The 17,234-nt window shown below is 43.5% G+C and overlaps 1 pseudogene; it reads right to left on the bottom strand.

Annotated features, from left to right (window-relative positions):
- Positions 1-387: 387 nt before the first annotated feature.
- LOC114570579 (uncharacterized) lies at positions 388-10,706 on the bottom strand (annotated as a pseudogene).
- Positions 10,707-17,234: the final 6,528 nt, after the last annotated feature.

Here is a 17,234-nt window from a genome sequence, read left to right as displayed (position 1 = left end):
ACCAAAAGGTGGAGAGTTTCTGTCTCTACGTCCTCCAATTATTTTATATCAACAATGTTTGATATACTAAAAATAATACTAAACAAATACTAAACATCACAAGTTTGATTGTTCTCTCTCTCTCTCTCTCTCTCTCTCTCTCTCTATTGATGTTGGGATCGTTTAAGTAAACTAACTAAACACACAGATGGACTTGAGATCTTTCTCCTGTGGTTTAAATGTCCACCTTGTTCCAGTGATGAGCAGCTGTAACTCCAGGACACTGGGACATGTCTCTGGGTCACCAGTCTACACCTCCGTAACCCTCTAGTCATTTTTCTTTCTTTTGAACATTTGAGGTAAATTACTATACATGTACCGCAGCCCTGCCTGAACTTATTCATCTTTTCAACTTCCCATTAGTTTTAGATGGTTGACCTTCTCTGTGTCATGTTTCTTCTCCATCTCCTCAATCAGGAAGTCCAGGTGGACATGAGTAGACAGTGAAACCACATTCATGGCGATCTCCTCCAGTTTGACAACATGCTGGTAGGCTTCATACAGCAAAGATGTTTTGTTTGCTTCAAGGGTTTCCTTCTGTTTCTGAAGACTTTCCAAAATGCTCTCTCACTTCTTAGTCTCTTCTTTATTCTTTTCATACTTCTCTTTCACATCTTCTAGAGTTTTTTTAACTTTTCTTGTCTTGGTCACATACTTCCACTCTTCTTTCACATGATCTGATGCAGGACACTTCCTGGTACATGAAGTGCAGCGGCCATCTTTCATGACCTCACAGCTTTCTGGTTTCCAGACCATTGTGCATCCAGGATAGTGACAGTTCTCCTCACAGACAGTACAGCAGGTTGCTGCTTCATAGAACACCAACCCCCACATCCCACCATCAATAGGTTCTTTATCTTTGTAGACCTCATCAACTTCTACAGTGAACTTCTCATTGTTCTTCATCTCTCGTTCATACATCTTCAGACCATCCTGAGTCTGTTGGATCTCTGTTTGCTTTTGATCAATCAACTCAATTCTCTGTTGCAGGTTTTGGATGCAGGCTGTCAGTCTGATTCGCTCGTTCAGGACATTTAAGGTTGTCTCCAACCTCTGAGGTGCAGTTTTTACCAGAAAGTTTCTGAACTGACTCATTTCTACTGTTGTTATTTCATCTGCGTGTTGTTAGATCCCATGAGTTACCACTGTTTTTATTTACTCTGTTTTCTATATAATATAATATATCAGTTATAAGGATTTAGTATAGTACTCTATTATTTTAAAAACGTGATCATAGCTTCTCTCACACCTTCTCATGCCTAACAAAGAGTTGGTTGTTGAGTAAACAAGTTTGCTCACATCTATAAGATACTGTATGTGTTTGTGTGTGTGTGTGTGTGTGTGTGTGTGTGTGTGTGTGTGTGTGAGAGAGGGAATGTGTGAGTCTGTGTGTGTGTATCTTTGTATGAATGAATATCTGGAGTTGCATCTACTCTAATGTGCCAAAGCTGCTGCTGAACTCTTTCAGTGTGTGTGCTGGGAGTGGGGGAAAAGAGAGTGATTGGTCTGATGGCGCCCCTGTTTTTACTAAACTTTGTTCTTAATTACTATGCACATCATGTCATTTATATATAGTTTTGTGATATTTTATTTAAAATTGTAATTTGTTTTGTTTTTTAAATTTGTTGTACCTGCCCAGGGACTACAGGTGGAAATTAGCAATTGTTGATTTAACCTGGCCCAAGACATATTCTCTTGTTTAACAAGTTTAATGTTTATTTGTGCATTGTCCCTGTTTCAAATAAATCAATTTCCAATTCCAATTCCAATTCCTGTATCTGTCATGCAAGCCTATGCGGCCCCCTCTGTCTCCCTTATGCACACTCTACATGAAGCAGGGGGCTGAGTACGTTACGAGTCCGCAACCCGAGCTTTCCACAGAAAGCCTCAGGGCTCAGCTCTACGAGTAGGCTTTCCGCAACCTGAAGAAGGCTTCCACAAAAAGCTCAAAACTCAGCAGTAAAAAAAGCAGTGTCAGCAGGAAAACAGTCCCTCCCGTCTCATGCTCAGCTATAAAAACCCTGAAGTTTCTTTGTTCACTGACACACTTTCTCAGATTGCTTGTCGGTCTGTTAAACTGTCTCCTTCTTTTGCAAAAGAATAAAGAAAATAACTTAGAGAACTCCAGCGTGTCAGACAAACTTATTTTCCAGCTTCATCACCGAACACCAAAGAGATTTTCCACAACAATTTTGGCGACAAGGATGGGATCGGGTGCGAGTCCGTCGGAGATACGGAGGGTTGTCAGAGGCTGATCACCGGAGTCAAGACTGACTCTTCCTCTACCTCGTCAAACAAGATTCAGAGAAGAAAGGATTGACGCCTGACAATCACCGATTGACTCCACACCGATCCAGACGAATGGATAATCTCCTAAATTTGGTGAGAAGTTGAAATTCCATTTTATTATTCATTTTTCTATCAGGAAATTTAATTATAAGTTAAAGTTGAGTTTTTACTATACAGCTTTCTTGTACAGTAAGTAAAATTCTGAAGTACAAGATACTGTAAGACAGACCAAAAAGGTTTAAAACAGTTTGTCTGCTCATCTGGAGTTAGTCTATAATATTGGCCACAGAGTTTTTTTTATTATTTTTACCTTATATATGGTAAAAGTTTGGGGTATCCATAAGTAAAACGTTTTGCTCCATATTCATCTCTCATGACGAGAAAATTGGATTTCTCGAATGTGAGTCAGTAACTATAAATTCGCACACCAAGAATTTATGGGGAACCTCTTACTAAAAAAAATCACGTAGTCATAATGTAAGTCAGTAACTGTGAGTTCACAAAGAATTTGCAGGGAACCTCTTAACCCCTTACGGCTAAGAAAAAGGTACGTAATGTAAGTCAGTAACTGTGAACTCATAAAACCAGAGTTGACAGGGAACCTCTTAACCTCTCACGGGAAGACGAGAAGGGATTTCTCGCTTACGTCTGGGACGTTACGGCTTTAACTTTGATTGTGCCTAGGAACAATCCAAGCTCCACAGTGACGACTGTGTTGACTAGTCCGGGACTTTTACTGTCCTCCGTGTGAAAATGGGAGGACAGGGGAGTAAAACAGAGGTGCCTCCGGGATGCCCTATTGTGGAAATCATGACGGATAAATATGGACCAAAATCAGTATCATGTTTGCCAATTTGGACAAGAGTTTATGGATTTCCAGAGGGTGGATCTTTGAGTAAACTTAAAATAAATATGTTAAGACAGGGTTTAGAAGAGGCCAAAAATAAGATGAAAAATAGAAAGCATGTGAAATGGGAAGATTTAGTAATAATTGAAAATCATGAAATGTGTTTGCGGCTTTGGGAGCAAGAAAGTGAACAAAGGGAAAGAAAAACAAGCAAGAAAAGTTATGGTAAAATTAGTGAATGAAGACAAACGAGACAATGATGCTTAACCACACTCTCGATCTTCTTCTTCCCTGTATCCACCTCTCACAAGTCATAATGGCCCTCTCCTCGACGCGACCTTTCCTCCTCCTACGGCCCTTCCACCCTATCCTGAAAATGCAGGCGCATCCTCCGCCACAGGCCCATCCGCCCCAGACCACCCCTATGACACACGCTCAAAGACAAAGAAAATGAAGGCAGGAAAGAAAGATGATAGTGAAGACGAGGAGACATTCAAGGACGCAAAGCAGAGAGTGACACTAATGCCCATGGTCAATGTCCTGGGACCGACTGGAGCAACAGCCCTCATCTACAGACCATGGACTCAGGCGGACATGACAGAGGCATTGGCACACCTGCCCCCAGTTGATCCGTCAGGTGACAAATTTGCTGACCAGTTCCTGATCTTCTGCAGACAATTTCAGCCCACCATTCCAGAGATACGTCACCTACTGATGAGACACATGGGACCCGTCCTGTACGCAAAAATCAGCAACCAAGCAGGGGGGGAGGAACAGCTGACAAATCCCGACTGGAATCATGCCAGCAATCTTCAATACCAAAATCGCATAACAGCCATTGTCAATGCAATAAAGACAGCTTTTCCTGTCAAAGTGGACATGACAAAGATTTCTGCATGCAAACAAAAACCAGATGAACCAGTGGATGAATATCGACTTTGCCTCCTGGAAATATTCACCATCCATTCTGGGATTCAACAACCTGAAAACTTGGGCGAGACCAGAGGTGTCTGGGAGACACATTTCACCCAGGCTCTCCTGAATGGACTTTTACCAGACATTAGTACAGGAATAAAGAACACACGTATCGGATGGGAGGACGCCCGCCTCGCTGAAGTGGTGAGACACGCCCCTCACGCACAGAAAAACCTTGCTGCCGCAGCTGTTAAATCTAACAAGAAAAGGGACAAGGAAAATCATCAGGCCCACCTCACCATGGTCAAGGCTGTGGCCCAGATGACCCTGACTCCACCACAAGTTCCAACCTCAGGACAACAACCCCGACAGCTCCCTAACTCTCGTAGGGGAGGGTTTCAACAAAGGGCGAGAGGCAGAGGACGTGAAAGAGGCCGTGAACAGCAGCCGTGGGTCCCAGACCAACCAGAGGACAATAATGCTTGTTACTACTGCCCCTAGCCAGGCCATTGGTCTCCTAACTGTCCCCAGAAAGACGCTAATCAACAAGCTGATCGCACTGGGGCTGCCAGAAGGTTCGCTGACTGAAGCCAGAGGAGGGGGAGAGTGAGCGGAGGGGAGACAGCCTGTTCGCCTGATAAAGAAAAAGGAGGTGACGCACACACACATGAACACACACATGAACAGAGACAGGCATTGTTGACCGCTGTTGATTTTTTGGAACAATGCAAAAAACAAAAAACACCCACAGTAAGCATCTATGCTAAATATGACACACAGGTGTATAACATCCTGCCTGAAACACAGCTCCTGGTAAATGGAAAGGTTGTAACATTTTTAGTGGACTCCGGAGCCACTCATTCTGTAATAAGACACCATTTACTGCCAGAAAGCAAAACAAGTGGTAGATTTGTGTATTCTATTGGTGCCTCAGGTACTACCATAAAAAGAACATTTTTCAACACCCCTAAAATGTGTGCACACAGATCCCCAAGATCCTATGATTGAAACCAAGGTAAAACATGCATTTCTTTTGTCAAAGGTATGTCCAGTAAACTTAATGGGTAGAGATTTAATGCTTATTTTAGGCATAAGCTTAGTGTCAACTCCAACAGGGTTAAATGTTGTTAAAAACCTCTCTTCTCACTACAGCATGCTCAAATACAATTCAAACACACCGCTGCATGTGTACCAATGGAAAATTCCCTCAGCCGTGGCCACGCAAATTACCAACAGAGCTCATTTTTTGACTTTAGGGACTACAGACTTTATGTTATCAAAACATTTGCATTGTACGGCTCATGTATCTCACGGGCCTGACCCAGACTATGACAACATTTTTATTCACAATATGACAATAACGATTTTCTCACTTGTTCTGAAATATACTGGACTAACAGTAGATGCGCAGTTTCTCTTTCTTTGTCTTCTAACCAGGAATGTCTGTTCCGTGTGAATGCCTCTTTTCCACACATCTCCCTCGCCAAAGCACCAAGTGACCATTGGCGTGATTTGGGACCCTTTGTGAAGGAATGCAAACAGATGTCTGACTGGACTCTAACAGCCAACCCTAAGGTCATGTATTCACCCTCTAAAGGGGTTTTCAAACAGCCTTATCATTTAACCACTAATGCACTGAGGTCCGTGCATTTGATTGATGAGAGTGATGACGCACTGATCCTTTTGGCTGACACCTCTTCTCTTCCCCCATCATTGCAGGAAATCCCCTCCTCCTTGAGGGCGGCTCATAAGTATGATGTAGGCCTCATCCGAAATGCTCAGCCAGTTGTCATCATCCCAAAATCTGACTACAGACCTCAAAAACATCAGTATCCTCTCAAACAAGAAGCTATTGATGGCATCACGCCAGTATTCAATTCCCAGTTTCAGGCTGGAGTAATCGTCCTCTGTCCATATTCACCTGTGAGGACACCTATTTTTCCAGTCAAGAAAATCAGAGACGAGGGACAGCCAACTGAGTGGCGTTTTGTCCAGGACTTGCAGGCAGTAAATGCAGCAGTCCAAGCTAGAGCACCTGAAGTGCCCAATCCATATACTATCCTCTCACAGGTGCCAGCAGATGCTAAGTGGTTCTCTGTTGTAGATTTGTCAAATGCATTTTTCAGCGTCCCTGTACATAAAGACAGTAGTATTACAGTCAGTATTGGTTTGCATTCAACTTCAATGGAAAACCTTATACTTTCACTCGCCTTAGTCAGGGCTACACCGAGTCTCCCACTATATATAACACTGCTTTGAAAGAAAGCCTTGAGCCTCTTGAGCTCTCCACAGGCTCCGCCCTCCTTCAATATGTCGATGACCTCATGATCTGTGCGCCCTCTAGGAACCAATGCCAACGAGACACGCTAAAATTATTGCATCATCTGGCAGCCGAAGGCCACAAAGTCAGCCTTTCAAAACTCCAATATGTAAAACAACAGGTTGTTTTCCTAAGTCATGAAATCTCTGAAAATGGTAAAACACTCTCCCTAAAACGTATCTCTGCTATTGTTAACCTACCAAAACCTCAAACAAAAAAGCAGAAGATGTCATTTATGGGAATGTGCTCCTATTGTTGTTGTTTCATTCCAAACTACTCTCAAATGGAAGCTCCATTGAGCTCCCTGATTCATGGTACAGGTCTCAGTTCACATCAAACAATCTCCTGGACCTCCGAAGCGGACACAGCTTTCGTGAACATGAAAAAGGCTCTGCAGTCCCCCCCGACACTGGGACTGCCGAATCCCTTAAAACCGTTCATACAGACCGTTGACGAGCGCGAGGGCTGTATGACCTCAGTGTTGCTGCAACACCACAGTGACAAACTTTGTCCCGTTGCGTATTTTTCTTCCAAACTCGATCCGGTCGCTGTGGGTTTACCGCGATGCCTTCGTGCAGTGTCTGCTGCTGAAAAAGCATTGAATGCGTCCAGGGACATTGTTGGCTATTCAGACGTCACCCTCCTTGTTCCACATTCTGTTTCACACATTCTGTTGGAACAAAAGACCTCTCATTTATCTGCGGCCAGGTACCTTAGACGTAACACAGCGCTGTTAGATATGCCTAATGTCACTGTCAAAAGATGCACTGTTCTTAACCCTGCTTCTCTCCTCCCCACATCAGATGACAGCGAGGAACACAATTCTGTTGCAGAGCTACAGGTGGTCTGCACACCATGACCTGACCTCTCTGACACACCTCTTACTAACCCCGATTTAATTTTCTATGTTGACGGTTCTGCTTCCAGAGACCCTAAAACTGGACTGAACCGTGTGGGTTTCTCTGTGGTATCTGATTCTGATGTTATCCGATCTGGACCTCTGCCATCTCATTTCTCAGCACAGGCAGCAGAGCTCATAGCCTTAACGGAAGCCTGTAAAGCAGCAGAGGGTAAGACCCTGACAACCAGCGGTGGAAGGATGACATGCGGCTGTACATTTCATCGCTGGTCAGGTTTGGCAGGGGTCCAGAGAAAACTACTGAGTCCGACATTGTCTTTGCGTATGCACAAAGTGACTCAACATTAATTTTAGTGATCTCCGATTTATGACCATTACCCCCTACGTGAAGTATGATCTTACTGTATTTACGATTCTTTTTAGCCAGCAGCTCTAGGTGGGTTTCTATATCGCCCGCTCTGGCCCCGGGGACACATATGACTGCAGGCGCTGGGGCCGCCGGCTTCACATATCGCAGCATAGAGCTCCCAATAACCAGAGCTGGCTTCTCAGCGGGTGTATCACTGAGTAGGGAGAAACTGTTAGAGAGGTGAAGATGCTCCGTTTTAGAGCGACCGTAATCATGTGCACTCCCTGGTCTAGATCTGACGCTACGCTTCCCTCTCGCCCGGCTGCTCGGGACCTGCCGGGGGACAGCTAGCAGAAGCTGCAGAAGCTACAGTATGAGCTACATGGTGCTGGCTAGCTACGGAAGCATATGATTCTGATTCCAAGGTGCGGAGCCGTGACTCAAACTCACTAAGCCTTGCCTCCAGAACAGCGAATATACTACATTTATTACATGTATCGTTATCACTAAAGGAGGCAGAGGAATAGCTAAACATTTGACACACGGAGCAAGAGAGAGCAGGAGAGGGAGAGGAATTAGCCATTGCTAATGGCTGAGCTAAAGTAGCTAACAGCGTTTTAGCAACTATAAGATCAGCGAGGCAGTCGCTGTAAGAGAAGCGAAGTATAAGTGCTTGAGTAGAACAATTGTAATTCAAATTACACTAGCGTTTAACATAACACGCTTACCGTACACGTCAGCACATCAGGAGAGCATTTCACCTCCCGTTTCGTCATGCATTCAGGCGGAAAGTCCCCTATTTCCCGCTGGTGGCTTACGCTAGGGATCTCAAGTTACTTGACAATGTTTAAGGACTTTTATGTTCTTTGTCCGTCTTCATGTTGGCAGTTATTAAACAGGAAGTGAACCGGCTGATTCTTCTCATTTTTGGCACATTTAATGTTCGCAGCCTCGAGAGCTTGTAGAACATTTTTAGGTGTTCTTCCATTTGAGTGTGTGATGAGGGCGACAATGTTCTTCTCCATGTCTTTTCCAAAAGAGACACCACTGAATCAAAGATGTACTTCAGTCGGTCACTCAGTCGATTCACACTCTCTTTCATCACCAGACCCACTGCATTAATCTCATGAACTCCATCCTCTGACTGGAACAATTCTAATAATCTTTGATTGACGTTGGCGTCATGTTCGATCCCATCAGTGGTTCCGTATCCAGGAGTATTGATGATGGTCAGAGAGTAGGGCAGAGTTTTACTTTCAAAACCAAAGATCTGGTACACGATCACATCTGATGTCTGACTTTCTGATTGACTTCTCTTCTTGTCTTCTACGATCTGAAACCAGACATCTTCCTCCCACTCCACTCCCATGGCGTAGTTGACCAGAAAGTTGATCAGAGTAGATTTTCCTGTTCCTGTTTCATCAAGTAAGATGGCTTTGTTATTCTTGTTTGGATTTTTTTCACCAAGAGTCATTCTTGTCAGAGTTCCAATCTTCTCTTTCTTTGGTTTCAGCTGGTAGACAGCAGGAGATCCTGAATGGATCTGGTGATGCTGTCATATTTGGATGAGGTGTTCCTGTAGAAAAGTAAAAATATAAACAAAATCAACATCATCCTCCTTTTTTTAAGATATTTTGTGGCATTTTAGGCCTTTATTAGACAGGAAAGCTTTAGACATGAAAGGGGAGCTCCGTTTTCACGGACCTCATTAAATCGCCGAGTCTGCCCGACTTTAGTCTACACAATCTGTACCAATATATGGTAAACGGGGTATCCCCATACACTGGTGCTGATCTCAAAGCTTTTAAACACATGGAGGATTATGGCGTTTCATAACACCAAGCCAGTTAGCTGCCCTCTGAGCCATGCCAACGACTGTATAATAGTATATTAATTCTTTTAATAATATAATAATAATCATAACTAAACTGCAAATGTGAATAACTTGAACTAATGTGAATTTTCCTTTGTATTAAAGGCAACCTCTGAGCAGGCTAGTATATTTCAACAGCTGACTTCGGGTATAAATAACACAAGTTATCTTGGAAGCTAACGTTAGCTAGCAATCACCTGTTGAGCTCTATGCAAAGTCTGAAGCCAGCAGCAAAGAAAAACTCCCAAAAGATCCACATGAAGTGAAACTGAAGGCAAGTTGTGCACCATTCAAATACGAAGACAAACGGAGTTGGTGTAGTCTGTTGTTATCACTTTAAGATAATTAAACTTAACTAACCTAACTAAATAGAAGCAGTCTAGGCAGGTTAACGCGCTAGCGTTATGTGGCTAATAGATAGATAACTCTACATTAAGAGTGATTTAATGTGAGCCAGTTTGTGATACATTAAATATCGAAGGAACATTAGAAGTGTTTTCCCCTTGTTAACAAAATGACTCAAACCAGACATAACACAAAGCCTTCAGAAGCCCATCGCACAACAATAAATAACCATTTTATTATATGAACAAACACAAACACGTAGCTATGTGTTTGACTTGCCGTCCGTCTAGAGTAACAGCATAGCTCTTCCGCTGTCCATCATGGCTTCATAATTCGCACGAGTAGAGCGTGACGTCACATGCAAAGGGTCTATTGATGGGTAGTATGTATGTTAATGTTGTCCAATGTCAACTCTATTGTATCATATAACAAGACAATATACAGTAGCTAGTTTAAACTAGTTTAGTTTAGTGTCATAATATAATAACTACCTTACGCCACAGCTCAGAGAGGTTTTATTCTGGTCAGAATTGTCCCAATCTGTTTTTTAAAACAAAGAAACTATTTACCAGGTAGCTGTTCCTTTTGCTAGGAAATGTTTGTATTTCAAGTTTACATTAAACAGTCAACAATCCACACATATAACATATAACATAACTTATATATACAGTACATACTTAAATGCAGCATACTTGTATGATCACTCAGTTTGATATGTTAGTCCTCCTGCATCTTACCTTGTGCTCCTGGGCTGATGTTTGATAATTTCTCCACCAGATAATTTCTAGGAATCTTCTTTAAAACCTCCTTCACCACTTCTACAGACTGATGGCTGAAGGTCTGTATGATCTTATTGACTGTGTTCAGCATGTCTGCTTTTTCCAGTTGGTTCTTTGGGATGGCTTGAAATCCTACCAGGATGTCAGACTGCTGCAGGAACTACTTGAACTCCTTGAATTCATTTTCTCCCAAATATTTCAGTGTATTCAAAAGCACCTCTTTATCAGGCATTATCTCTGTCTTTGACAAGTTTTCACTGTGGCACAGCAGAGCATGGACGGACGCAGTGGACGCAGCTGGAAGCAGCAGGACGCAGCCGGACACTGCAGGGAATCGCAGAGTGCAGCAGGTTGCAGCAGGTCCACAGCGACAGCTGCACTCAAGACCCAAGTCTTGGTGTCACCCTAATCCAAAGCCATATTCTGGGTGAAGAAAAAACATAAGGACTCCAGGGAGTAAACTCCCCAGAGCTAGGTTAGTAACAAGCATTTCTGGGACAGAATGCACACAAAAGGAAACAAATGAAAAGAGAGAGGAGAGAGCAGCTCATTGTGTCATAGGAAGGAAGGAACTTCCCCCAGTTTAGAATTATAATAGCATAACTAAGAGAGGCAGGTTAGCTTAGAGAGAGGGATGCCGGATCGGGCTTGAACTCTCCCCAACCGGATCGAGCTGTACTGGCCTGCCTCCATCTACTCTCACTATATTATTGATTATATGATAGGTAGATCTGATGACTATGAAGAGAAGTAAAGAGAACCAGAGAAAGCAGGGGTGCTGTATCTGCAGCTATACACCCGCCCCGCCGGTCTAGGTGTACGCTGCAACTCCTCACTCCCTAACTATAAGCTTTATCAAAGAGGAGAGTTTTCAGTTTAGTGTGGTGACAGTGTTAGCCCTCCGAACCCAGATTGAGAGCTGGTTCCACAGGAGTGGAGCCTGATAGCTGAAGGCTCTGGCTCCCATTCTACTTTTAGAGACTCTAGGAACCACAAGTAACTGCATTCTGGGAGCGCAGTGCTCTAGTGGGACAATAAGGTACTAAGAGCTCTTACCATTTATAGCTTTGTAGGTCAGGAGAAGGATTTTAAATTCAAACATGGATTTTACAGGAAGCCAATGCAGAGAAGCTAATACAGGAGAAATATAATCTCTTAGTTCTTGTCAGAACACATGCTGCAGCGTTCTGGATCAGCTGGAGAGTCTTAAGGGACTTAAGTAGTCCAGCCGGGAAGTAACAAATGCATGGACTAGTTTTTCAGCATCGTTTTGAGACAGGATTTTCCTGATTTTGGCAATGTTACGAAGATGGAAAAAGGCTGTTCTTGAGGTTTGTTTTAAGTGGGCGTTAAAGGATATATCCTGATCAAAAATAACCCCTAGATTTCTGACAGTAGTGCTGGAGGCCAGGGCAATACCATCCAGAGTAGCTTTATCTTTACATAATGACGTTCGGAGGTGCTTGGGTCCCAGCACAATAACTTCAGTTTTGTTTGAGTTTAACATCAGAAAATTGTAGTTGCTTGAAGTTTAGCTAACTGACTGGTTTCATCTGGCTTAATTGACAGATATAATTGGGTGTCGTCTGCGTAACAGTGAAAGTTAATTGAGTGTTTCCTAATAATATTGCCTAGAGGAAGCATATATAAGGAGAATAGAATTGGTCCAAGCACTGAGCCTTGAGGAACGCCATGGCTAACTTCAGCGTACTTGGAGGGTTTATCATTAATATTTAGGGTCCGAGCGCTAACAGCGGTGAAAGCCCTATTGAAACTGAAGGAATTATTATTCTTTTTCCCGTCAAATGAATTGGCTTTTTGAGGGGCTTAACATATTCAAAAACTCACCAAAATTGGCGGTCACATCAATTCAATTCAATTTCAATTCAATTTTATTTATAGTATCAAATCATAACAAAAGTTATCTCGAGACACTTTACAGATAGAGTAGGTCTAGACCACACTCTATAAATTCCAAAAGCCCAACAATTACAGTAATTCCCTCAAGAGCAAGCATTAGCAGTGGCTATTGCGACAGTGGCAAGAAAAAACTCCCTTTTAGGAAGAAACCTCGGCAGACCCAGACTCTTGGTAGGCGGTGTCTGACGGGCGGTTGGGGCGTGATGAACAGTGGTGATAACAGTCACATTAGAAGTCACATTGACTTTGAAGGTTATCGTGGAAGTTCATGTCATAGCAGGGCACATCGTGTCATACTGAGTAGTGCAGTCTCCTATACCGGATCCTGACTACTCTGTGCATAGGAACATCACAGCAGGGCGTTGCGGGATGTAACGTGGCGCTGCAGAGCACGGGGGGAGGCTGCGGATGCAGCAGGACGCAGCAGGATGCAGCCGGGAAATGCAGAGAATCGCAGAGCATAGCTCTGCGAAGAAGAAACATAAGGACTCCGGGGAGTAAACTCCCCAGAGCTAGATTAGTAACAAGCATTTCTGGGACAGGATGCATACAAAAGTAACAAGTAGAGATGAGAGAGCAGCTCAGTGTGTCTTAGGGAGGAACAGCCTCCCCGGCAGTCTAGAGTTGTAATAGCATAACTTAAGAGAGGCAGGTTAAAGAGGGTGCCTGGTGGGGCTAGAACTCCCCAACCGGGTCGGGCTGTACTGGACCGCCTCCCTCTACTCTCGCTCGATTATTAATTATACAGTATAGAAAAAAAAAAAAAAAAAAAAAACTGATGACTACGAGGAGAAGCAGTGGGCCGGGTTAGGTGGACGCTTCAACTCCTCGTCCCTAACTATAAGCTTTATCAAAGAGGAGGGTTTTCAGTTGACTCCTTAATGTTGTAACGGTGTCTGCCTCTCGAACCCCGACTGGGAGCTGGTTCCATAATACTGGAGCCTGATAGCTGAAGGCCCTGGCCCCAGTCTACTTCCAGAGACTCTAGGAACCATAAGTAGCCCCGCATTCTGGGAGCACAGTGCTCTAGTGGGACAATAAGGTACTATGAGCTCTTCTAAGTATGATGGTGCTTGACCATTTAGAGCTTTGTAAGTCAGGAGGAGGATTTTAAATTCAATCCTATATTTCACTGGAAGCCAATGCAGAGAAGCTAATACAGGAGAAATATGATCTCTTCTCTTAGTTCTCGTCAGAACACGTGCTGCAGCATTCTGGATCAGTTGGAGAGTCTTAATGGACTTATTTGGGCAACCTGATAATAAGGAATTGCAGTAATCTAGTCTAGAAGTAACGAATGCATGGACTAGTTTTTCAGCATCGTTTTGAGACAGGATATTCCTAATTTTGGCAATGTTACGAAGATGGAAAACGCTATTCTTGAGGTTTGTTTTTAAAGTGGGCGTTGAAGGATATATCCTGATCAAAAATAACTCCTAGATTTCTGACAGTAGTGCTGGAGGCCAGGGTAATACCATCCAGAGTAACTATATCTTTCGAAAAAGTTCGGCGGTGCGTTGGTCCTATCACAATAACTTCAGTTTTGTCTGAGTTTAACATCAGGAAATTGTGGGTCATCCAGGATTTTATATCCTCAATACACGTTTGAAGTCTTGCTAACTGACCACTTTCATCTGGCTTAATTGACAGATATAATTGGGTATCGTCTGCGTAACAGTGATAGTTAATCGAGTGTTTCCTAATAATATTACCTAGAGGAAGCATATATAAGGAAAATAGAATTGGTCCAAGCACTGAGCCTTGAGGAACGCCATGGCTAACTTTAGCGTGCTTGGAGGGTTTATCATTAACATTAACAAACTGGGATCGTTCAGAGAAATAGGACTTAAACCAGCTTAGTGCGATTCCTTTAATGCCAACTAAGTGTTCCAGTCTCTGTAACAGGATAGTATGGTCAATAGTGTCAAATGCAGCACTAAGATCTAGTAGAACAAGAATGGAGACAAGTCCTTTGTCTGCAGCAGTTAGAAGGTCGTTAGTAATTTTCACCAGTGCCGTCTCTGTGCTATGATTCTTTCATCAAGTCTGTTGAAAATTTTAAACTGATTTATTTCATCCGATGGACTTCAAACTTGGTCTGTATCATCTCAACACCTTAAAGATGAAAAGTTATTAAAAGAAAAACTTTTCGTCAGATGGTGTGGGCGTGGCGGCCATTTTTAGTGTTTAGCGATGAACAAAGAAGTTGTTGTAACTTGAGTGTACGTTGTCGTATCTGCCCGAAATTTCTCAAGAGTGACAAGGGTCCAGGCCTGAGGACACCTACGGGCCAAAATTGACTTTTAGTCACAGAGCCCCCCGTTGGCAACAGGAAATCTGCCTTATATGACAAACATCATCCGATTTACATGAAACTTATAATGTGTGGTCTACATGTGATACTGAGCTGCCCCCTATACTTTGACCACGCCCACTTACTCAGGCCACGCCCCTTTCATAACATTTTAACCGTTTAAGGTAGAATCTTGTGTGAGGTGTCATTGAACTCAGCACAGAGTTCCTTTTTAATTGGTAATGGTTTCAACCGCCCCCAAAGTTTTAGCCACGCCCCTTTTTATAACTAATGACCCGTTTGATGTAGACCCTTGTGTGAGGTATCATTGAACTCAGCAGAGACTTCCTTCTTCATTGGTGATGGTTTGTCCCGCCCCCTATGTTTAAGCCATGCCCCCTATTCATAAATGGTGGCCCGTTTAAGGTAGAGTCTTATCTGAGGTATCAATGAACTCAGCAAAAACTTCAATTTTTTTTGGTAAAGGTTTGGCCCGCCCCCTATACTTTGGCCACGCCCCTTTCACAGCTAATGAAATGTATGACGTAGAGTCTTGTGTTAGGTATCGTTAAACTCAGCAGGGAGTTCCCTTTTCATTGGTGACGATTTGCGGTGTCTGAGTGCCATGCAAATGCACGGTCGCAAGGAGCAGCGTCCACCGGTAACCCCGATGCACACAGAGGCGCAAGGGCCCGTCCATCGCTGCTTGCAGCTTTAATAACAAATTGGGATCACTCAGAGAAATAGTACTTAAACCAGCTTAGTGCGATTCCTTTAATGCCAACTAAATGTTCCAATCTCTGTAACAGGATGGTATGGTCTATCAAGGTCAAGGTCACTTTATTATCCTCGAGGGGCAATTTGGATTACTATAGTGTTGGCTTCTGCCGAGGACCCAGACAGCTCTGCTGACCAGCTCCACTCCACACCAGCCTGAGCCATGGCGTGTAAGCAAGCACCAGAGCAGGCGGTCAGGACAACGCTCAGCCCCAGCCCAACCCCTACAACTAGAAAACCGCTACAGCCTTCTGATGAACGACGAGGAGTTCCCTTCTCTGCCACGTCCCCACGCAGCTCATCCTGGTCCATCCACACAGTCGACGCGCCCATTGAGGGCGGACTCTCCCCCCTCGGACTCATCAACCTCCACGCTGGTCATCGGAAGCTCCATGGTAAGGGACCTCCACATTCCCCCTTCACCTAGAGGTCCCTCCAAGGTCTACTGCTTCCCCGCTGCCAAGGTCCGTGACATCCAGCACAAACTTCCCGGCATCCTCGCCCGCCACGCCAAGGTCGACAACATCATCGTGCATGTGGGCACAAACGACATCAGAGAGAGACGGTCGATAGCAGTCCAGGAAGATTTCACCACTCTCATCACCATCCTGATGGGCACAGGTAAGCGGATTGTCATCTCTGGGCCTCTACCTACCTACAGGAAGGGTGCGGAGAGATGGTCCAGACTGTTCTGGCTCCACACCTGGCTGGAACCACTCTGCACTTCCCTGAGCATTCCCTATGTCGACAACTTCAACTTGTTCTGGGAGATGCCCAACCTGCTGAAGCGTGATGGTCTCCACCCAAACCGACACGGAGCCAGGCTGCTATCTGACAACATAACGACCACACTGACAGAAGGCAAGTATTGACATTATGTTGAAAATATCACAGATTCATGTCCCCCAGGTATTGATCCTGATAGCACTATACAAGTGGATGGATCTGAAAATGTTTTCTGCAGGATAACAAGTAGTACTATTATTATTCCAATAACGTGTAGTACTAGTGCTATTCCAGTAACATGTATTACTAGTGCTATTCCAATTATAATCAACAATAGACCACACAAAGTGGTGAATAGAGGGGCAATACTTAACAACCTAATTGGAATTAAAACTACCACTGCAATGATAGAAAAGGATAGGAAAATTAGATGTGGATTAGTAAATGTCAGGTCTCTGTCTTCTAAAGCAGTACTAGTAAATGAATTGATATCTGATAATCAAATTGATTTATTCTGTCTTACTGAAACCTGGCTGGGCCATGAAGAATATTTAGTCTAAATGAAGCGACTCCTCCCAGTCATATTAATACTCAAATTCCTAGAGGCTCAGGCCGAGGAGGGGGAGTTGCAGCCATATTTGATTCAAGCCTGTTAATTAACCCTAAACCCAAACTAAATTATAACTCTTTTGAAAGCCTTGTTCTTAATCTTCAACATCCAACACGGAAATCAGTACAGCCAATTATATTTGTTGTTGTCTACCGAGCTCCAGGTCCGTATTCTGAATTTTTATCTGAATTCTCAGAGATTTTATATTTTAAGTACTTATTGTTGGTGATTTTAATATCCATGTAGACGTTGACAGCAATAGCCGTACTACTGCTTTCAACTCACTACTAGAT

This window comes from Perca flavescens, chromosome 16 (assembly GCF_004354835.1).
Source record: "Perca flavescens isolate YP-PL-M2 chromosome 16, PFLA_1.0, whole genome shotgun sequence".
Lineage (NCBI taxonomy): Eukaryota > Metazoa > Chordata > Actinopteri > Perciformes > Percidae > Perca > Perca flavescens.
This window is presented reverse-complemented; position numbering and strand designations above follow the sequence as displayed.